The sequence below is a fragment of the Eurosta solidaginis genome, chromosome 3 (assembly GCF_040869045.1).
Source record: "Eurosta solidaginis isolate ZX-2024a chromosome 3, ASM4086904v1, whole genome shotgun sequence".
NCBI lineage: Eukaryota > Metazoa > Arthropoda > Insecta > Diptera > Tephritidae > Eurosta > Eurosta solidaginis.
The window spans coordinates 182106839-182131679 of NC_090321.1; the positions used below are offsets into that span (position 1 = coordinate 182106839).

General features: G+C 39.4%; 1 protein-coding gene across 3 annotated transcripts in view; it reads right to left on the minus strand.

Moving 5' to 3' along the window:
• The window catches only part of sigmar (Tumor necrosis factor alpha-induced protein 8-like protein sigmar), a 107112-nt gene extending 84483 nt beyond the window's left edge, over window positions 1–22629 (minus strand). The window contains exon 1 of one of the 3 annotated variants that reach the window (XM_067774167.1): window positions 22195–22629. The gene's annotated coding sequence lies outside the window, so the exon portion shown is untranslated. Of the gene's footprint in view, window positions 1–3064; window positions 3212–22194 lie in introns of those variants that run through there. The other 2 variants (XM_067774169.1, XM_067774170.1) reach the window with 2 other exon arrangements.
• Between the last annotated feature and the right edge of the window lie 2212 nt (window positions 22630–24841).

Here is a 24841-nt window from a genome sequence, read left to right on the forward strand (position 1 = left end):
GAACTGCACTCGTACAAATCCGTGGACAGCGTGTCCGACGAGGATGAAGCGACAAACTATCCGACAGAATTTTTGAACTTGCTTGATGTGCCAGGAACTCCGCTGCATAATTTACAGTTGAAAGAGGGATCGATCATAATCATGTCGCGGAATCCGAATCATCCGAAATTATGAAACGGTACGCGGTTGTCCGTCAAGAAACTGATGAACAATGTCATTCAAGCTACGATCATCAAGGGCAAATTCAAGGGAGAGGAAGTGCTTATCCCACGAATTTCGATTATTCCATCTGATCTTCCATTCCAATTCAAGCGGATTCAGTTTCCTGTTCCATTGGCTTTTGCGATGACAATCAATAAATCACAAAGGCAATCGTTGGAAGTCTGTGATATTGATCTCGAATTTCCCTGTTTTTCGCACGGTCAGCTGTACATTGCCTGTTCGCGTGTTGGGAAACCGTTGTTGTTGTTGTTGTTCTAACGATAAGGTTGGTCCCCGAAGGCTGTGGGGAGTGTTATCGATGTGATGGTCCTTTGCCGGATACATCCCCTCCCTCCCACCCTACCCCAAAGTTCCATGAGGAGCTTGGGGTCGCCAGAGCCTCGTTTGTTAGTGAAACAGGATTCGCCGCGGATAGGTGAGGTTAACAATTGGGTTTGGAGAAGCTATATATTGCGCTGGCAACCTGAAGGGTTGCGCTACACAGCCCCTTGAACCTGATATTTTAGTCGCCTCTTACGACAGGCATACCTACCGCGGAAATATTCTGATCCCCTAACCCGCTGGGGAACCGTCTTCGTTGTTTGTTTCTGCACTGTGAAAACAAAACAAAAAACATTGTTCATCATATGGCTCTCTACTCATTTCGATTCCGTTCAAATAAATAGCATAGAAAATTTGAACTATTTTTGTTTTATTATCCTTGAAGTTTATCTGAAGGCGTTAAATTGGGGTGCCACACCTCTTTTCTAAATGAAAGGAAAGGGGGGGAAAATGGAAAAAGAAAAGGAAATGAATAGGAAGGGGAAAGAGAAAAGAAAAATAAAGAAATATTTAAAGGAGAAAAGAGGGAGAAAGCGAACGGAGAAGTAAAGCTTGAGATAGGAAGCGAGGTGCGAAATTTTTTATAGGGGCTTCTAAATGACAAATGCTTCCGTTTCCAGGAAAAGTTTGGGTAATAGTCTAGTTGAGGGGTCGACTGCTAATACGCTACCAAAAATATCGAGAGAGGTGTCAAACGACGCGTCCTGACATCAGCATTAATAATCCGAAGGCGTAATAAAATTATTAAATCGTTTAAAAGATATTAACGAAAAACCGAAAAAAGACCCGCGGGTACCTCCGAAACCGGGGGTGGGATCCATAGTATTTTTGCGCAGAACACCTTTCTGCGTTGGCGGCCTTCGGCCGCGCTTATAAAAAATAACCCTGGGCTACGCCATGCCAAGTCCGGGTGTGTGGTAAAACCGTGGCTACCGCCACGGTGATGCACAATTTTTTTTGTGGGTACAAATACAACAACAACCACATGAAAATCGCCAACTTCAACTGCAAATATCTCCGGACTGAGATAAAATTTTTCTTTTCCGCATTCGGATTATTGTTCTCGAGATTAATACGCGTCTTTTGACACCTCTCTCAATATTTTTGGTAGCGTATTAGCAGTCGACCCCTAAACTAGACTTTTACCAAAGTTTGTAAAGCACTGGAAGGAATATTACCGGGCAGGATAAGATCTGCCGGGCCAGCTAGTAATTTATGTATGGCTACATATGTACTTATATTTGAGTTTATTTGGGGTGCTTTAAAAATGTGTTATTATTAAAAACATGACCCAGCTTAACAAAAGCACGCGATGCTGAAAAAGCACCTGGTTTAAAAAAAGTACCCGATAAAGCAAAAGTATCCGTTCTGAAAAAGTACCTGGTACCGAAGATATTCCGTTCAACAAAATAACCCAAAACAAAAAAGTCACCCGGTTTAACAAAAGTACCCGGTTCTGAAAATGTGTTCGGTTCCAAAAAAATACCCGCTTTGTCAAAAGTATCCGGTAAAAGAAAATCCCGATTTAACAAAAGTACCCGGTTAAGCAAAAATACCAGGTTCCAAACAAGGTACCGGTTCTGAAATAGAAAAAGTACTCTGTACCAATTACCCGGTTTAACAGAAATGTCCGGTTTAGCAACCTGGTTCGAAAAAAGTACCTACCCGGTACCGAAAAATTACACATCATCATCATTAAGTCACGCCAGCTCTCCCTGTTTCGTGTTAACTGACGCCATTTGGGAGCACCAAGGGAGGTGCAGTCTTCATCCACCTGCCTCGTCCAACCCAGTGGAGGTCTCTGTTGTTGTTGTTGTAGCGATAAGGACATGGGGAGTGTTATCGATGTTTATGGTCCTTTGCCGGATGCAGATACGGCACGTTCCGGCAACAAGCACCATAAAGGTACTAACTAGTCAGACATGAAACCTTCTAGGCCATACCGCCCTCCCATCCCCTAGATCCATCAGGATTCGGGGTCCCCAGAGCCTCTGCTGTTAATGAAACAGGATTCGGCACGGGTAGGTGGGGTTGACAATTGGGTTGGAGAAGTTACAATTGTGTTGGGAAAGCTACAACAACAGAAGCTATATATTGCGCTGGCAACCCCTATGAATCAATTTGGTATTTTAGTCGCGTCTTACGACAGGCATACCTACCGCGGGTATATTCTGAGCCCCCTAACCCGATGGGGTAGTGGTCTCTCCCTTTCTCTGCTTCCAAACTGCGGTGTCGACGGAAACCATTTCTTGGTCAGAGCGTCTTCGTTCATTTGCATAACATCACCTAGCCAGTGAAGGCTTTGGGTTCTTATACGGTGTACTATCATCGATACTCCCGTTCGACATTACGGACAGGACCATTAATCTTATTCTCGACACCGTCCATGATTCCGAGCAATACAGGTATGATGATCGACTTGTAGAGGGTGATTTTTGTTCTTAGGACTTTATTTTTCAATTGCGTACGCATTCCAAAGTAACACTTGTAGGGAAGTGTTATTCTCCGTTTGAAAACATACCCGGTTTATCAAAAGTACTCGTGTACCCAGGTTTCCGGATATCATCAGCTTTACTTGACAGCTCATGTTAATTATAGTTGTAAAGTGGCATTCAGATGCCACTTATTTTTGGGCATTTAGCCACACGCACACACACAAACCTTCTTTACTTTCTTCTTTAGTTTTAAATTAGTAAACTTAGTTTGTTTTATTGTTTAATTACACTTTATTTAAAATTCTTATTTCCTAACAATTTCGTCTCTTGTTAAGTTTCACTTTCATTTTTACAATGTATAATTTCTCCACTGTTAGCCATTTATATTTTACACGCGCGGCTCAAGTGACGCGTTTGCCGGCTCATTTCAAACTCAAAACTGTAGAAAAATGCTGACGCTTCAAAGCGGCCCTGCCGCTATGCCAAAAGTGCATAGCGGTAAAATCGCATGATGCAGTGGCGTGATAGAGTCGAGTAACGGAAGATTCAGCCAATCAGAATTCTCTCCGTCATTCGACTCTCTCACCCAGTAACACCAAGTGCATACATGCCTGGTTGCATGTGGGGGTGATGCCAGCTATTTTAGTTTTTAGTTTTATTTTTAGTTTTTAGTTGGCTGGCACTACATGCCGCTACATCATCCCCCTTTGGAAAAGAAGAATTTGGCAAGGTGATCAGTCTTGCCACATTCTTCTTTAGGCTTTACTAGGGTTAAGATATAAATTTATAAGAAAATGAAATATGTAAAAAATAATGTTTTTAGTTTGAAGTGAACCGTTACTATTTATATGCTTATTATTAAATTGAGTAAATATATATTTATTAAGTATTTCAATTTAACATATGAATTTTGTACATTAGGCCGTATTAAGAATTAACATTAATAGTTTGTTTAGTTTGGCTTTCATTGGCGTGTTCTTAAAGTAGGTTTATATTTAAAGATTATTTTCGGCTATCAATTTAATTAATTTTTTGTATACGATTTTTGTGTACAATTTTTTCAATTTTATTAATTTCATCAAAAATTTTTACATTTGGTCCATCGATATTCTTTATTATGTAGGGACCTTGATATATATTTCTATGTTTATTTCTCGGTTCTGTTTCCACTAAAACCCTATCATTAATTTTAATTTCTAAAGGCTTAGCCGTTTTATCGTATAATTCTTTATTTCTAATTTTATGTTTATTAATCAAATTTCTTGCCATTTTATGAGATTTTTGCATTCTATATTTTAGTTCTTTTGTATAATTTTCTACATTATAGATTGGATCGATTTGTTCCTTTTGTAATTCATGTGGCATTGTAGATTTTCTGCCAAATATTAATTCGAAAGGAGTAAATTTATTATCAAAAACCGAACTACTTGTAGTATTATGTAAAAATGTAAAATACTTCAAATACGTATCCCAATCTGAATACGTTTCATCTAGATATGCACGTAAATATTCGTTAAAGACTCTATGGTTTCTTTCAACAGTACCAACAGTTTCGTGGTGATAAGCTGTTGAGAAATCATGATTAATTTTTAAAAGTTTTGTTAATTCCGAGAATAATTCATTTTTGTATTCCCTCCCTAAATCGGATCTAATGGCTCTCATTGTACCATATGTTAGTATAAAGGTTTCAAAAATAGCACATGCGATAGTTTTTGCTGATTTATCTGGTACAGCTACTGTTACCAGGTATTTAGAAAAGTCACAAATCATAGTAACAGCGAACTTGTTACCATAGTTTGATTCTGGAAGTGGACCTATTGTGTCGATAATCACTATGTCAAATGGTTTGCAGGGTGTTGGAGTAAGGACAAGATTTTCTTTTGTTTTTGGTCTCACTTTATTTAAAAGACATTTATTGCAATTTTTCACGAATTTCGCTATATCACGTGTCATGTTTTTCCAGTAATATTTAGTTCTTAATTTGGCATATAGCCTTTTTGTTCCGCAATGACCTCCTAACAATGGATCTTCGTGATAAATTGTCATAAGTTTTTGCTTCTGTTCCTTGTCTGTTACGATCTCTACAGGGTCCGTCAATATTATTTGTAATGATTTTAAAATTTCATTTCCGCGGATTTTAAAATTCGTAATTGAAAAATTATTGAAAAATATATCATTTTTTGGCCATTCTAATTGTTTAATATTGTGATTGTCGGCTGCTTTTTCCAGCCTCGAAAGTAACTCATCTAAATTCGTTATTTCGTTAACAGTCACGAGATTAAGCAAATTGTATTTTTTGTGTTTTAAATGCGCATAAATTTGTAAATTGAAAATCTCCTTATGTTTATTATATTGTATTGTTGATTTTACTCGCGGTATCTTTTTTGAAAAATCGTATGAAAATTTATCATAAACTTGTACTTTATTATCGTTAGAGGTCGTATCATTTAAACTTATTTTTTCATTTTGTAATTCTTGTTGTTTAGTTTGTGATCGCGTTTTAACGGCTAAAACGTGTTTTGTCGAATCTTTAATCTCGTCTATACTTATACGCGAAAGAGCATCAGCCACAACATTCGATTTTCCTTTAATATATTCAATTGTAAAATTGTATTCTGATAAATCTAATCTGATTCTAGAGAGTTTCGAGGAAGGATCTTTCATATTGAATAGATAAACTAATGGTCTATGGTCTGATTTTACCGTGAAATGTGTACCGTAGACATACGGCCGAAAATGTTTTATAGCAAAATGTATTGCTAAAAGTTCTAATTCTATGATTGCCTTTTTCTGTTCGGCTTTATTGAAAGATTTTGATGCAAAGCAAATCGGTAAGTCATTATCTCCATGCTTTTGGCTTAATATAGCGCCACAACCACTCTTAGATGCATCTACAGTGATAATAAATTCTTTTGAAAAATCAGGGTATTGTAATAATTGAGGAGACATTAATGATAATCTTAATTTTTCGAAAGCATTTTCGCAAGCATCATCCCAAACAAATTCAACTTTTTTTCGATTTAGACGATTTAAAGGGGCTGCCAGTGACGCAAAGTTAGGTATAAAACGCCTATAATAATTTGCAAATGCAACGAACCGCCTAACAGCGTCCTTGTCTTTAGGCTTAGTGTATTTTTTAATTGCGTCTATTTTTGAGTCATCTGGCAGCAGGCCTTTGGAGGTGCATTTATGGCCTAAAAAAGTTACTTCAGAACGAAGGAAATTGCATTTGTTGGGATTTAACTTTAAATTGAATTTTCTACAAGTTTCGAAAACTTTTTCTAAATTTTTGAGGTGATGTGTCTCGCTACATCCGATGACGATAACATCGTCAATGTACATAAAAGCTTGATTTGGCGAAATGCCTGAAATTGCTAATGACATCATACGTGAAAAAGATTTTGGTGCTATATTTAAACCGAAAGGTAAAACTTTCCAACGAAAAGCTCCTCGATCTGTACTGAAAGATGTAACGTCTCTAGAATTAACATGAAGTGGTATTTGGTGAAAACCAGAAAAAAGATCTAAAGTCGAAAAATATTTGGCTCTGCCAAGATTGTCGAGTATGTCGTCTACGCGTGCCAACGGAAATTTGTCTGCGATAAGCTTTTTGTTGACTGCTCTGAAATCAACGCACATACGGTAAGACTTTTGGCCTGTAGGATCCTTTTTCGGCACCAAAATTAAAGGGCTGTTATAATTAGAAAAGCTGGGTTCTATTAAATCATTTCGCATTAAATTTTCGACTTGTTTATTAATTTCTTCACGTTGTGTATATGGTAAACGATAATTTTTTATATAGACTGGATTTTTATCAGTTAAACGTAGCTTTTGTTCGTAAAAGTTATTTAAAGTCATACGATCAGTTTTTAAAGCGAATACATCGGCATATTTTAAGCATAAATCTAGTAATTGTTTTTGAGCATAACCCGGCATTTGATTTTTCAAAATTTTCGTTAATTCCTCTAAGCGTTTTTGATCTTTTGAAGTTTCACTGATTTTGTAGACATTGTAGTTGGTGATATCTTCCGTTACGATATTGCAATTGTTGACATGTTTTACTTCGTCAGTAATATTTAAAATTTTTATAACTGGATTATTTGTGTCAACAATGCACTTTGCCGTAAAAACACCATTACAGATTTCTTGCGAGTCTACAAAAACAGGATTATCGCATTTTGGTAATTTAAATAACCGATAAACTTCACATCTCGGAGGAATAACTAAAGAATCGGTACTTGTGCCGTGTAAAATTGGTATATTTGCGTTATCTAATCCGGTATTAATAGTTATGCTATCGCTTGCGTAATTAATAATGCATTTATTCAATTTTAAAAAGTCTTTGCCGAGTATTCCGTCTGAAGGTATATTGAAATCGTCGTTAACTACATGTAAAGTATGCGGTATTAAAAATTTATATGCAATTAAGTTGGTTTTTAAGGTTCCTAAAGTTGAAATTGTTTCAGGCGTTACGCCTGTTATGTTTGTTATTTCGTTAGTATTAAAGTTACAATTTTGAGATAAACTTGAAATTTTGATTAAAGAAATATCTGCTTGAGAATCTACTAGAAAAGTACATGGTTTGTAGGAATCGCTACATTGAAGTTCAATAAAATCTGAATAATTAAGGTTCAAGCAGTAGATGGATTTTAATATTTTTGAAGAAGATTCGTTTAATTGTCTAAATCGTGATCCCGATCCCCCAGTGTTCGCTCCTGAGGGTCGTTCACGTTTAAAGCGCGTACATTGGCATTACTTCGTGAATTTGAACGTCTATTATTATTAGCCATATCGTTACTACTACTAGGCTGATTGTTTCTATTAGTGCTATATCTGTCATTATTACCTCTATTAGAATTATTGTACCCGTAATTATTATTGTTGTAATTATTTCTATTGTTATTGTTGAATCTTGCATTTGGATTGTTGTACCTATTATTGAAATTATTACCTCTATAATTTCCTCGAAAACTATTTTGCCAATTACCACGAGTACGGAATGCTAGTACTTGTCTTTCTTTTACCTCATTATTACGTTCGACTATCATTTTTGCAACTACGTCTTTTGAATCACTGAAGGTAGTTGAAGCCAGGATGGATTTGACCAATTCTGAACGAGTGTTCAACCTGCACACATTCACTGTTTGCTCTACGGCCATTTCATGTGCCTTGGCTTGTGTCATACCTTCAATAATCAAAGAACGTTCCAATGCGTCGGATAGTTCTTCAACGCGCTTAGCAAAGTCTGAGTAGTTATTATTGATGACATGTAAAGACGCGATTTTACCAGAAACAACTTTCGAGTTGTCGGGTTTTATTCTATTTCTCAAGGCAGTCTTTATGTCATCGACTGAATTTATTACGGTTGGTAATGCTTCGCGTGCTTTTCCCTCAAGTTTGGATTTCAAAAATGCAATAAAAGTACTATTTAAATTTTCATCTGAGAAGACTTCAATTAATTTTATTTTGTCGATAAAAGATTCTAATGCCAGTGGATCGCCGCTGTAGTTGTCCCTAATAATTGAGGCGCAACTGGTAATGAACACCTTTTTCTGTTCTGAGGTTGCCATGATTGAAATATTGTTATTCGATTGTAAATCTGAAGAATTATTTGTTGAAGGCAAATTAGAAGAATTTGAAGTAGAGTAAGAATTGGAAAAGTCAGTTCCTGACTGAAAATTGGAAGTGCTAGTTAGTAGGTTGTCTGAATTATTAGACGATTTTGCTGAAGGCTGAGTGTTTATAATATTAGTTACTGACTGAAAATTTGAATTATTATTTTCTGCGATATCTGAGTCATTAAATCCTAAAAAATCTTCTTGACGAGCTAATGAACACCTTCCTTTAGAGCTTGATTTATCGCTGGAATTGCCCTCAGAATCGGACATGTGTTTGAAACAGGGTAATTTTATTGAAAATTATTTTAAGAGAAAAAATTTTGTAAATCAGGTAAATATTTTGTAAATATTATTTGAAAATCCGGTTAATATTTGTCGCGTTTGGTATGAATTTTATAAAATGGTAAGTCTGGTTAAGAAAATTATATAATTTGTTTTTTTTGAAAACAAAGGAACATCCGGTCTGCGGATTTTCTCTAAATTATAGGCTAGATAAATGCCTACCCCCCTTCCGTGCCGAACTTAGTCGGACTTACCGACTGTCCCCCACTAGGTTAGCCCCGCTAGCTAACCAATGGACAGGCTGTCCTAAAAAGGACACTTGGTCTGTGGTTTCTCGCCCCCCAGAATGGGCTTTGCAAAAGGAAATAGGCAAGCGTGTTCCGGTTTTCTTTTATTTTGTGAAAAACCGAAACAGGCTGGTATATTTTTTTTTCGGACTATTGGAAAAAAAATATAAAAAAACCGCACTTGTTTTCACAAGCCTAACCAAAATTTTTCCGAGTATACGGCGATGCTTACGACCACATCGCTTTATATTGAAGGTATGAAAAGTATAACGTATATTATATCACGGACGCACCGCATTTAATAAAATTTCCAAAATGTTTCTATAATTCCTATAGCAATCGAACGAAATGAATGAAAATATTTTATTGTTTCCAAGTTAAATTCAATTTTTGTATATGAAGGCAAAAATTTCATTTCCTGGCATATCAGAGGACGATTTTATTATAAAAATAATACTAATTTTTTTGATTTAAAGAGGCTTACAAACAGATTTGCTGTGTTAATATATAATAGCGTTAATTTTATATATAATAATGTTTCATTTTACTTTTTCCAAAACTATTTTATAGGCATTGAGGGAACTGTTTATGAATATTTTAACTGTGAAATTACAAAAAAAGGGGAAAAACTATTGTAACTTTTTGACTTGGAAAAACAGAAGTTTAGAATTGCAGTTTTAATATGAAATTATTTAAAATATTATTTAGCTAAATGAAGTTACATTGTTTAAATTTATATCTCGATATCAATACTATTTGAAATTGTAATTAAGTAATGGTAACTTTGTAAAATGTAGAATTCAGAAAGCTATTAAAGTGAAAATTTTTTTTTTTTTTTTTTGTAATGGCAAAATCAATTCGATATACATACATACATATATTAAAATGAAACTTTATACATACATACATACATGTGTACTTTACTGCGCTCCTCTGCCATCCTATGCTTCCGCTACTCTGCTTGCTGCTCTGTCCTCTTTTTCCTTGCTGCTGTGCCTGAGGAGACTGCATAAGTGCCGTTATTTTATGTATTAAAGATGATTTACGGCTTTATGCCTTTGTTTTATTTGCCTTTATCCACTTTTGGGTATGACTTTTTAGCAGGCTGTACGCACCAGCACATAGTCATATGTACATACTATATATATAATTCAAAATTATAAGTTTTTTTTCTACTCAGTTTTGTATTTTAGAAAAATTTCTCAGTTTGTAGTTTTTATTTATTTCAATTGCAACAGTTTTGTAGATTTTAGGTTTTTTGTAATTTTTATTTTTGTAGATTTTGATGTAGAATGTAATTTGAACAGTTCTGCTTGTGGTTTATCTATGTGCGCCTTAACTAATGTAAGCTATCACACTTTTTTCGATTGGTGATAATGATTATGTAATGTAATTAAATATAGTATACGGTTGCTGCATCTACGGCATTTATTTCATCACCGCACAACACTCACAAAGGAAACTGTTTATTTTAGTTTTTAAGTATAGAGGCGTTTATTTTATTTTAAACATAGTTCTTTTAAGTTCCCTTTTTTCACAATTTTGAATTTTTTTCTTTCTGCCGCGTTCGGCTTCGGCTCACGGTCGCCATGTAAAGTGGCATTCAGATGCCACTTATTTTTGGGCATTTAGCCACACGCACACACACAAACCTTCTTTACTTTCTTCTTTAGTTTTAAATTAGTAAACTTAGTTTGTTTTATTGTTTAATTACACTTTATTTAAAATTCTTATTTCCTAACAATTTCGTCTCTTGTTAAGTTTCACTTTCATTTTTACAATGTATAATTTCTCCACTGTTAGCCATTTATATTTTACACGTGCGGCTCAAGTGACGCGTTTGCCGGCTCATTTCAAACTCAAAACTGTAGAAAAATGCTGACGCTTCAAAGCGGCCCTGCCGCTATGCCAAAAGTGCATAGCGGTAAAATCGCATGATGCAGTGGCGTGATAGAGTCGAGTAACGGAAGATTCAGCCAATCAGAATTCTCTCCGTCATTCGACTCTCTCACCCAGTAACACCAAGTGCATACATGCATGGTTGCATGTGGGGGTGATGCCAGCTATTTTAGTTTTTAGTTTTATTTTTAGTTTTTAGTTGGCTGGCACTACATGCCGCTACATAGTTAAAACTTTGCAAAAGCTTATATTATTTAATTTATTACGTATATGCATATCTTTCACACCACAGATCTTCGCAATAACCTATCCGTTTAAAATCCCTCTTTTGCAAAAGTTCGGTAAAGAAGAGCTCGCGTTTAGCCGCACTACAGAGTGAAAGCGAGAAGCGTCGCTATGATAAAGATAGAAAGCCTTGAAAATGATTTCTAATGGAAAATAGAAAAGTTTTCACAATGCCAGAAACATTTCAATTTAGTAAAAAATATGAAAACAAATATTTCTTCTCTCTTAGCAAGCTTATAGTGAGCACTACGCCGTCAGCCTTACAGTTTAAAAGAATACCAAGCGTACTTCATGACAAGAGAAGTCTACCATTCTACGGCCGACGAAGATAGACGGAGGCCAACAGACACGCACATAAACATAAATTCAGCGCGTCACCAATTACCATCACCGCCAAGGAGGGGGATTCAAGGGGTTGTGTAGCGCAATATATAGCTTCTCTGACCCAATTGTCAACCTCACCTTCGAGCGGCGAATCACGTTTCACTAACAGACGAGGCTCTGGCGACCCCAAGCTCCTCATGGAACTTGGGGGTGGGGAGGGAGGGATGGCCTGAAGGTTTAATGTGGCCATATAAATCGTTCCCGAGATGGTCGGGCCAGCACCTTAATGGTGCTGTGGTACCGGAGCGTATCGGATCTGTATCGATAACACTCCCCAAAGCCTTCGGGGAGTAACCTAATCCCTACAACAACAACAACCGCCAAGGAGGTTGAGGATGCCATCGGTCATGCTAAACCATCCAAAGCATAGGCATTCCGATGCTTAAAAGCCTAGAGAAAGAGGGTTTCAAATATTTAGCGCATGTCTTCAACCTGTCTCTTTCCACCTTTGTCATTCCCGAAAAATGGAAAATGGCCAAGGTGGTCCCGCTACTAAAGCCTGGGAAACCAGCTAACATAGGAGAGTCCTATCGCCAGCAGCCAAGACGCTTGAAGCCATTTTTCTCCTGTACTTCAAAGCAAATTTGCAGCTAGCCCGTCATCAGCATGGCTTTAGAAAACTCCATAGCACCACCACCGCGCTAAATGCCATTAGCACCCAGATAAATTACGGTTTAAATCAAAACCCCCACCATAGAATAGTACTCGTTGCGCTAGACCTATCAAAAGCTTTTGATACAGTCAACATGGCACGCTACTGCAAGACCTGGAAGGGTCTACCCTTCCCCAATGTCTATCTATCTATCTTAAAAGGTGGACCGGAAATTATCTGGGTGGTCGGCAGGCATCGGTGCAATTTAGAAACGAAACATCTAAGCCAAGGAGAATTACACAAGGGGTGCAACAGGGTGGTGTCCTATCCCCACTTTTGTTTAACTTGTACATATCAAAGCTACCTTCGCCACCAGAAGGAGTCACTATCGTTTCCTACGCCGATGACTGCACAATAATGGCCACAGGCCCAGGTCGATGATCTTTGCAACAGAATAAACGGCTACCTCCCGGATCACTCCAGTTTTTTCGCCTCGGGAAACCTGGCATTATCACCGACTAAATCCTCCGCGACCTTATTTACAAAATGGACGTCCCAAATGTCGACCATTTTGAACATCCACGTTGATGGCACTACGCTACCGACTGTCCTACACCCCAAAACCTTGGGTGTGACGTTTGATCAGGATCTACATTTTGGTGAGCATTCAAATTGAATGAACAGAAAACAAAAGTAATGGTGATGAATACAAATAGCGAAATAAATTTAGTGATAAATAATACTAGTATTGAGCAAGTAACCAATATGAAATACTTAGGTGTAATAATAGACAATGAGCTCAAATTTAACAATCACGTGGACTATTTGTGTAAAAAAGCTGCAAAAAAGATTTACTTCTTTAGAAGAATACGAAATAAATTAGACACTTCAACAGCAATAAAAATATACAATACAATCATAAAGCCACATTTTGAATACTGTTCCACAATTCTGTACACATCTTGTAACCAATCACAAATAGGAAGAATACAGAAATTACAAAACAAATGTATGAGATCAATAATAAAATGCCACAAATACACCCCAATAAGTCACATGCTTGAAACATTGAAATGGCTAATTATTGAGCAAAAACTGATGCTCAATACACTAATAATGATTTTTAAAATTAAACAGAACAGGGCGCCGATGTATTTAACAAGTTGCATTCAGTATGTTAGAGATACACACCAGTATGCTGTGCGGAATGCGAATGACTTTCGACTAGGATTACAGCGGACTACTGCAGCCCAAACACACATTATTATTATAAGGGCCTTAACATATTTAACTCGTTACCTGATTATATCAAAGGAGAGAATAATATTATGAATTTTAAATGGCTATGTATAGATCTTATTCGAGGCTAAAATACTTTTTATTACTTTTTACTTTTTACTACTTAATATATACATATATATATGTATATCATACACGTCTGTGAATTGAAAATGAATTTGTGATATTTAAAATTTATTGTGAAATCAAAAAATATGTAAACATATTAATAATAAATATCAATCTATCTATCTTAATTGTAATGTGGAACCAACGCCTCTAACACCCCTTTCATTATGGTCCACCCCTGTTGAAACAGCAAGTTTCCTTGGACTCCCGTTAGAGGATATTGATGACAATTTGTGATCGGTCGCACCTATTAGGTGGGGCGAAGCAATGCTACAACAAAACCAACAAGAGAAGTTTGAAATTTAGAACTTTTCTTTATAATTTAGTGTGTTCGAATACAATCTTGAAATATATAGCACGGGTGGTCAGAATTCCACACCGTCTTGTTTTTTGTTTTATGGGTAATAACGCGATCTATAGACATTGTAATCAATTCCGAATTATAGTTTTATATAGCTTTTATTTGCCATTGTTTCGGTATATACATATTAAAATAACTTAGGCTTGAATGAGCCAACTATTACGTAAACTCGTCAACACACTTGAGGAATGTTAATAGGAAAAGTTTGAGATATATAGACGTGTATATTGTCACATAAGTAATATACACATACACATTTACTTACTTGACTGGTTCGTCCCCATACGGAATAAACAAATTGTTAAATACTGTCCCTATATTTATTTATTAATTTTTTAAGGAGTTTTTGTGGTGATTTTATCTTCAGATATACTACCAGAACGAGCTTAGAGATATGAGCACCACAGGACATGCAATATCTCGCTACCAAGAAATCACTGACCAATCCGCCTAAACATGCCAGATTATGAGGCCTTTTACAAAAAATTATCAGCTTCAAATAAAAAAAAAAACACTTTGTACAGTTTTAAAATTGAGTGCAAGCTCACATTCAAAACTATTGATGTTGATGTATCAGCAAAATTGGTTCCCGAAGGTTTAGGGGGTGTTATGGATAAGGAAAGCCTTTTGCCGAGTATGAATCAGATAACAACTTGTGTTATCAGGCCGACTGCCGCGGGTGCTATACTTTAGATACCTTGAATTTTCATGTCTTACGATAGGCGGGAATATTCCAAGCCTCTTCAAACAATGGAGGAGCTCATTTAGACATCTTGTGGCCTGTTGGGTTATAAATGGTTTTAATATAGACATCGACGAAAACAAATCAAAGGCAAAATTGATTAAATTATTCAGCGTCTTCTTGGGAATATCCTTAATAAAGGTTGAAGGTACTTCATAGGCAGTTCGAATACCTATGCACAAAGAAGAAATGGTGAAATAAATCAATGACCTACATATGAGCAATTATATTCACTTGAGCTAATATTCTACGATAAAAGTTTCACATGTTTATAAAACGCAGTTTGATCATGTCAGCAAGCTTTGATATGATAAAATCCTGTAATGCTAAGGCAGCACGAAATTAATGGCGTTAAAGAGGTGTCACTTCAAAGTTCGTGATTTTATTCACTCACCAAGCGTTCCAATTCCGCATCAGAAACCGGGTCTAGCGTTACTTTCCTAATATTTTACGAGAATTGTTTTTTTTTTTTGGTCAAGGGTTTGTTTGACAGTATGTATGAATATATGTATGTATATACAGGTGTGTGCTTTGCCGCCATCAAAGACAGGAACTTACCACAAAATGGATAATGCTCCTTATTTTGCTATTATAGTTTTAAACAAGAAAGTTGAAGTAGTTGCGGTAATAGTCTAGTTGAGGGGTAGACTGCTAATACGCTTTCAAAAATATCGCGAGAGGTGTCAAACGACGCGTCTTGACATCAGTATTAATAATCCGAGGGCGGAAAAAAAAAATTTTAACTCGTTCAAAAGATATTAACGAAAAACTGAAAAAAGACACGCGGGTACCTCCGAAACCGGGGTGGGATCCATAGTATTTTTGCGCAGAATACCTTTCTGCGTTCTCGAGATTAATACGCGTCTTTTGACACCTCTCTCGATATTTTTTGACGCGTATTAGCAGTCGACAACTCAACTAGACTATTACCGGCCGCGCATATATAAAATAACCCTGGGCTACGCCATGCCAAGTTGTTGTTGTTGTAGCAATGCTCGCCCCACCTAATAGCCGCGACCGATCACAAACTGTCATCAATATCCTCTAACGGGAGTCCAAGGAAACTTGCCGTTTCAACAGGGGTGGACCATAAGGAAAGGGGTGTTAGAGGCGTTGGTTCCACATTACAATTGAAGAGATGGTTGGTGTCATGTTGGGACACATTGCAAGCGGGGCATACATTTTGTATGTCAGGGTTGATTCTGGATAGGTAAGAGTTTAACCTGTTACAGTATCCAGAACGAAGTTGAGCAAGAGTGACACGCGTTTCCCTGGGGAGTATGCGTTCCTCTTCCGCAAGTTTTGGATAATTTTCGTTAAGTACTGGATTCACCGGGCAATTCCCGGCATAAAGGTCCGACGCCTGTTTATGGAGTTCACCAGGGACCTGCTTGTGTTTTTTCACTTCATACGGCTGGGTTCTCAGGTGCCGTATTTCCTCAAAATGCTTACGGAGATGACTCCTTAAGCCCCTAGGCGGTGCTGGTTCATCAATCAGATGTCTGTTGGGATGCCCAGGTTTCTGGGTATTCAACAGGAACTGTTTGGTCAGCATCTCATTTCTCTCCCTGATGGGGAGTATTCTCGCCTCATTATGCAGATGGTGTTCTGGGGACATAAGAAGACAGCCCGTGGCGATTCTGAGAGCAGTATTTTGGCAGGCCTGTAGTTTCTTCCAGTGGGTGATTTTTAGCCTTGGCGACCATATGGGTGACGCGTAGCACGTAATCGGCTGGCTAATTGCTTTGTATGTAGTCATGAGCGTTTCTTTATCTTTTCCCCAAGTACTGCCAGCGAGGGATTTGAGGATTTTGTCACGGCTCTGAATTCTCGGAACAATTGCGGCTGCGTGCTCACCAAAATGTAGATCCTGATCAAACGTCACACCCAAGATTCTGGGGTGTCGGACAGTCGGTAGCGTAGTGCCATCGACGTGGATGTTCAAAATGGTCGACATTTGGGGCGTCCATGTTGTAAATAAGGTCACGGAAGATTTAGTCGGTGATGTTGTTGTTGTTGTTGTTGTAGCGATTAGTTACTCCCCGAAGGCTTTGGGGAGTGTTATCGATGTGATGGTCCTTTGTCGGATACAGATCCGATACGCTCCGGTAACACAGCACCATTAAGGTGCAGGCCCGACCATCTCGGGAACGATTTATATGGCCACATTAAACCTTCAGGCCATCCCTCCCTCCCCACCCCCAAGTTCCATGAGGACCTTGGGGTCGCCAAAGCCTCGTCTGTTAGTGAAACGGGATTCGCCGCTCGAAGGTGAGGTTGACAATTGGGTTGGAGAAGCTATATGTTGCGCTACACAACCCCTTGAATCCCTCTTTAGTCGGTGATAATGCCAGGTTTCGCGAGGCGAAAAAACTGGAGAGATCAGGGAGGTAGCCGTTTATTTTATTGCATAGCGCATCGATCTTTGGGCCTGGGCCTGTGGCCATTATTGTGCAGTCATCGGCGTAGGAAACGATTGTGACTCCTTCCGGTGGTGAAGGTAGCTTAGATATGTAGAAATTAAACAAAAGTGGGGATAGGACACCACCCTGTGGCACCCCCTCTTTAATTTCATTTCATTTCATTTCATTTATTTATTACGGAAAAAAGCCTAATTCATAAATTAAATTATATTACAATTTACTATCTTATTGCTAAGGTTTTACAATATTCATAAAGTTTTGCTTTAAAAGCTCCGATTTCTCCTTGGTTTTGATGTTTCGTTTCTAAATTGCAGCGATGTCTGCCGACCACCCAGATAATTTGCGGTCCACCTTTTAAGACATGGGGGAAGGGTAGACCCTTCCAGGTCCTGCAGTAACGAACCATGGTTGACCATATCAAAAGCTTTTGATAGGTCTAGCGCTACGAGTACTGTTCTATGGTGGGGGTATTGATTTAAACCGCAATTTATCTGGGTGCTAATGGCATTCAGCGCGGTGGTAGTGCTATGGAGTTTTCTGAAGCCATGCTGAGGGGCTAGCTGCAAATTTGCTTGGAAATAAGGGAGCAGAATGACTTCAAGCGTCTTTGCCACTGGCGATAGGAGAGATATCGGACGATACGACTCACCTATGTTAGCTGGTTTCCCAGGCTTTAGTAGCGGGACCACCTTGGCCATTTTCCATTTCTCAGGTATGACAAAGGTGGAAAGAGACAGATTGAAGACATGAGCTAAATATTTGAACCCCTCTTTCCCTAGGTTTTTAAGCATCGGCATGGCTATGCCGTCTGGGCCCACTGCTTTGGATGGTTTAGCACGACCAATGGCGTCCTCAACCTCTTTAGCGGTTGTTGTTGTAGCAATGCTCGCCCCACCTAATAGCCGCGACCGATCACAAATTGTCATCAATATCCTCTAACGGGAGTCCAAGGAAACTTGCCGTTTCAACAGGGGTGGACCATAAGGAAAGGGGTGTTAGAGGCGTTGGTTCCACATTACAATTAAAGAGATGGTTGGTGTCATGTGGGGACACATTGCAAGCAGGGCATACATTTTGTATATCGGGGTTGATTCTGGATAGGTAAGAGTTTAACCTGTTACAGTATCCAGAACGAAGTTGAGCAAGAGTGACACGCGTTTCCCTGGGGAGTATGCGTTCCTCTTCTGCGAGTTCTGGATATTTTTCTTCAAGTACTGGATTCACCGGGCAATTCCCGACATAAAGGTCCGACGCCTGTCTATGGAGTTCACCAAGGACCTGCTTGTGTTTTTCCGCTTCATAGGGCTGGGTTCTCAGGTGCCGTATTTCCTCAAAATGCTTACGGAGATGACTCCTTAGGCCCCTAGGCGGTGCTGGTTCGTCAATCAGATGTCTGCTGGGATGCCCAGGTTTCTGGGTATTCAACAGAAACTGTTTGGTCAGCATCTCATTTCTCTCCATGATGGGGAGTATTCTCGCCTCATTATGCAGATGGTGTTCTGGGGACATAAGAAGACAGCCCGTGGCGATTCTGAGAGCAGTATTTTGGCAGGCCTGTAGTTTCTTCCAGTGGGTGGTTTTTAGGCTTGGCGACCATATGGGTGACGCGTAGCACGTAATCGGCTGACTAATTGCTTTGTATGTGGTCTAGAGCGTTTCTTTATCTTTTCCCCAGGTACTGCCAGCAAGGGATTTGAGGATTTTATTACGGCTCTGAATTCTTGGAACAATTGCGGTTGCGTGTGCACCAAAATGTAGATCCTGATCAAACGTCACACCCAAGATTTTGGGGTGTAGGACAGTCGGTAGCGTAGTGCCATCGACGTGGATGTTCAATATGGTCGACATTTGGGGCGTCCATGTTGTAAATAAGGTCGCGGAAGATTTAGTCGGTGACAATGCCAGGTTTCGCGAGGCGAAAAAACTGGAGATATCAGGGAGATAGCCGTTTATTTTATTGCATAGATCATCGATCTTTGGGCCTGGGCCTGTGGCCATTATTGTGCAGTCATCGGCGTAGGAAACGATTGTGACTCCTTCCGGTGGTGAAGGTAGCTGAGATATGTAGAAATTAAACAAAAGCGGGGATAGGACACCACCCTGTGGCACCCCTTGTTTAATTCTCCTTTGTTTTGATGTTTCGTTTCTGAATTGCACCGATGCCTGCCGACCACCCAGATAATTTGCGGTCCACCTTTTAAGACATGGGGGAAGGGTAGACCCTTCCAGGTCTTGCAGTAACGAGCCATGGTTGACCGTATCAAAAGCTTTTGATAGGTCTAACGCTACGAGTACTGTTCTATGGTGGGGATATTGATTCAAACCGCAATTTATCTGGGTGCTAATGACATTTAGCGCGGAGGTAGTGCTATGGAGTTTTCTGAAGCCATGCTGATGAGGGGCTAGCTGCAAATGTGCTTGGAAATAAGGGAGCAAAATGGCTTCAAGCGTGTTTGCCACTGGCGATAGGAGAGATATCGGACGATATGACTCACCTACGTTAGCTGGTTTCCCAGGCTTTAGTAGCGGGACCACCTTGGCCATTTTCCATTTCTCGGGTATGACAAAGGTGGAAAGAGACAGGTTGAAGACATGCGATAAATATTTGAAACCCTCTTTCCCTAGGTTTTTAAGCATCGGCATGGCTATGCCGTCTGGGCCCACTGCTTTGGATGGTTTAGCGCGACCAATGGCGTCCTCAACCTCTCTAGCGGTGATGGTAATTGGTGACGCGCTGAGTTTGTGTTTATGTGCGTGTCTATTGGCTCTCCGTCTATCTTTGTCGACCGTAGGATGCATTATATATTGTCGGCAGAAAGCGCTCGCGCATTTTTTCGCATCCGACAGCACCTTATCGCCAAAGGCGATGGAAACTTTGTCTTTGTGCTTAGTCGGATTCGATAGGTACTTTACGGTGGACCAAAGTTTACCTACACCGGTAGAGAGGTTACAACCTCTTAGGTGCTCTTCCCATTTCGCCCGCTTGTGTTCGTCCACAAGCAATCTGATGCGTTGGTTTATATCCCTTATTTGGGGGTCGCCTGGATCAAGCTGTCTTATAAGGTCGCGTTCCCTCGCTAAGCTCGCGGCCTCCGCCGGGAAGTGGGGCCGGATTTCGGGAATTCTCCCGGCGGGAATGAAATGTGCCGAGGCGGATTCAATGACCTTACGGAAGGAACGCTCCCCTTGGCGGGCATCAGTCGGGATAGGGAGGGCAGCAAAGCTGCTGTCTGTTGCAGATTTATATTCTTCCCAATTTCCTTTTTTGAAGTTTATGAAAGTGCGTTTTTCGGTGACGATGAAGTCGGCGGTACGCTCGAACGAAATAAGTATGGGCAGGTGGTCGGATGCCAATGTTACCATCGGCTGCCAGTTGACGCAGTTTACGAGTTCTGCGCTGACGATTGAGATATCTGGCGAGCTATGACAGCTTCCTACCATACGTGTGGGGGCGTCTCCGTTTATTGTGCAGAACGTCGTTTCGTCTATTTGATCCGCCAACATCTCACCCCTACTGTCCGGCCGCAAATTTGAATGCCATAGGTCGTGATGGGCATTGAAATCGCCTAAGATAATGCGATTGTTGCCAGTGAGTAAGGCCTCGATATTAGGGCGGTATCCACTGGGGCAACAGGTGACAGGAGGGATGTAGATGTTGATGATTTCTAGATTTGTATCGCCTGACCGGACAGATAGGCCTTGACGTTGTAAGACATTGTCACTGCGGTCGATGCCAGGATCAAATATATGATATTGCACAGAGTGGTGTATAATAAACGCGAGGCCGCCTCCATTTCCGCTCTCGCGGTCTTTCCTGTGGACATTATAACCAGAGCAGGTCTGCAATGCAGATCTTGCTGTGAGTTTAGTCTCTTGAATCGCAGCAATCCGGATGTTGTGCCGCTTCATGAAGTCGACTATCTCCGTAATCTTCCCAGTTAGTCCATTACAGTTGAACTGCAGAATTCTGAAGTGCATGAGGGGTGACGACGCCACTCTAGGGGTAAGTGAGGGGTGACTACGCCTAGGTTGTGGAAGGCCAGGACGAAATTGCTGTTGTGGCCTTGGGACTGGGCGTCTTTGGGCAAGAATTGGGGTACCCGGATGATTTGGGTTTGCGACCTTGCAACATGGCGCGATGAAACCCGTCGAGGGGTTGCCGTCGCGGAGACCAGAACATCTAGGAAAGTGGCACCACACAAAGCAGGAGCTGCATTGAGCGGATGTCGCAAACCGATATATTCTGTGATGGCAGACGGTGCAAACGGAGGCAGGGACTAAGAGTCTGTTTCCCTGACCTGCACGGTTGCTGCACGATTGCTCTTTAGCGGTGATGGTGATTGGTGATGCGCTGAATTTGTGTTTATGTGCGCGTCTATTGGCTCTCCGTCTATCTTTGTCGACCGTAGGATGCATTATATATTGTCGGCAGAAAGCGCTCGCGCATTTTTTCGCATCCGACAGCACTTTGTCGCCAAAGGCGATGGAAACTTTGTCTTTGTGCTTAGTCGGATTCGATAGGGACTTTACGGTGGACCAAAGTTTACCCACACCGGTAGAGAGGTTACAACCTCTTAGGTGCTCCTCCCATTTCGCCCGCTTGTGTTCATCTACAAGCATGCCAAGTCCGGATGTGTGGTATAACCAAGGCTACCGCCACGGTGATACACAATTTTTTTTGTGGGTACAACACAACAACAACCACATGAAAATCGCCAACTTCGACTACAAATATCTCCGGACAGAGATACAATTTTTCTTTTCCGCCTTCGGATTATTGTTCTCGAGATTAATACGCGTCTTTTGACACCTCTCTCGATATTTGTGGTAGCGTATTAGCAGTCGACCCCTCAACTATACTTTTACCGCAGTTGCTTAGTAAATCATATAGATATAAGACATTATATGTAAAGACCATGGCGGAACTATGACTTACCTTTATACTTAATATTTGTGAGTTATCCTTGAAACTTTCAACAGTCAAATTCAGCACCTTATCGTCAATTGCTTATATTATTCCCTTTTTGTTGCTTAATATTTTTTGGCGATCAGCCCAATCTCTGCTATCAAGCAAGTTCAATCAACTCTTTTTTAGAAAAAATTATTTTATGCACACCAGACACACGTTTGTTTCTTTAGAAACCCTTCAATTTTTGTCGTTATTATTTCTTTAGGGATTATTAGAATCTGAATTTCTCATAAATATTTGGTTATGTATCACAAAAAGCACGTCATTAGAAGCTGAAATTTTATTTACAATTTTTTCATTTATTTTGTTTTATATTTTTAGCACACATCTGTTCGACCAATTTCAAAACAATTGCCCGAAGAAATAAAATAAAATTTTTAGAAAATTTATAAAACAGAAACCCTCTGCAAAAAAACCAGGGTCGCAAAATACTGGTCTTTTGTTTGAGAAAAATGAAGAAGAATTAAAATAAAATCCCCGTCACAAAAGCAGTTTTTGATATAGATGCGTTTAAAGCGGGAGTCATTGATGCCATAAGCCGGAGTCATTGGTGCCGTATGTCGGATCGCTGTATCCGTATCCCTAACGTAATCAGCTGTTTATCGTTACGACGGTAAACCAAAACCCAGTTGGTTGGCTACGATACGGTTACGACCTTAGCGGCACCAATAATCGATTGCATTGATTCTCATAAGGTTGGTCGAATCAGCTGTTAAAAGGTTACCGATACGGTTACCGATAAAGCACCAATGTCTCCAGCTATATGTCGTATCCCTGTAGTCGTATCCCTAACGTAATCAGCTGTTTATCGTTACGACGGTAAACCAAAACCCAATTGGTTGGCTACGATACGGTTACGACCTTAGCGGCACCAATAATCGATTGCATTGATTCTCATAAGGTTGGTCGAATCAGCTGTTATAAGGTTACCGATAAAGTACCAATGTCTGCAGCTTTAGCGGCACCTATAATCGATCACGTCATCATCATCATCATCATCATTTATTGCAAAAATAGTATTAGTACAATAAGATCTAGGATCTTTTATAGTACAACAAAAAGATAAATCGCAATGTAAAAAAGAACAAAAGTCATAACAGAGGGTTATGTAGGTTAAATAATCACATCAAACATAGAGAATTATCGTAATTTACTAGTATCTAAAAAAAGAAATAATTAAATTCAATAACAAAACATTGTATACACTCCTACATATTGATGGCGAAAACTCAAGAAGTATAATGGTTTCACCTAAAATGAGCATAAAGAACATTTTTAAAGTTGCTTTTATTTAGACTACTACGTACGGATACTGGAATAGAGTTCCATAGGCGAATGGCATTGACAAAGAATAGCCGTCCAGATGTTAGATAGTTATAAGTTGGTACTATTAGGTCGTTGATTCGAGCAGACCTGGGGAATATTAGCTTATCATATAGGTAACTAGGCTCCTTATACATGATAAGTTGACAAAGGAAAATGCTGTTCCTAGCTTTCAGATATTCGAAGATTTCACAGCCCAGTAGACGCGCTCTCCAGCTGGATATATGATCAAATCTGGCTAAGCCGAATACATAACGTGTAACATGATTAAATGCTACATAAATTTTATGAGCAGACTGGGAGCTCAGTTTACTGTACACTAGCTCAGAGTAGCAAATGATCGGCATAATCAATTGAATTGCAAGTTTTCTTCTAACATTGACCGGAGTATAAATAGCAGATATTCGTAAGTTTCTTAGTATACTTTCTTAACCACCGAATTTACATGATTATCACAGGACAGCGTCGTGTTAATAACAAAACCAAGATTAGTCACTATTGAAACGAGTTTGAGACATTTACTGGCAACGCGCAAGGGCGGAATACTTGAGACACTTATTCGTTTTTTAGATATAGGCAACACGTATGATTTCTCACTGTTCATGCATAAGTAATTTTTCCTAGCCCATTCAAGTATGGATATTAAGTCATTATTCAATCTTGAGCATAAATCGTTTGTCCCCTCATGATTTCCCGACAAATATAGTTGGACATCATCAGCATATGCATGCATATGAGCATGCTGGCATGCATTAAATATGTCATTAATAAAAATACTAAAAAGTAGTGGACCCAAGATAGAGCCTTGGCGTACCCCTGCCAATAGTGGTTTTAGACCTGAAGTTTCGGAGCCGACTTTGACAAGCTGGGATCTATCCGTCAGATAACTTCGCATGAGCCGCACTGCGGAGTCATCAAAACCAAAATATTTTTTTAATTTTAAGCACAGCAGGTCATGGTTCACAGAGTCGAAGGCTTTTGAGAAGTCAAGCAGGCATAATAAAGTCAACTGGTTTTTGTCAAAGGGTGCCCTGATGTCGTCTAAAATTTTTATGATAGCCGTGGAACAACTGTGCTTTGATCGGAAGCCTGACTGGAATGGTGATAGCATACTATGTTTGCAAACATGGTCTTGAATTTGTTCCGACAACAATATCTCAAAGACTTTCGAGAGTGCTGGCAAAATGCTGATAGGCCGAAAGTCACCAGGACAATCTGCAAACTTAGTTTTTGCAATGGGTATAACCGTGGCAATCTTCCACATATCAGGGAAGCAGGAGGTAGTAATACT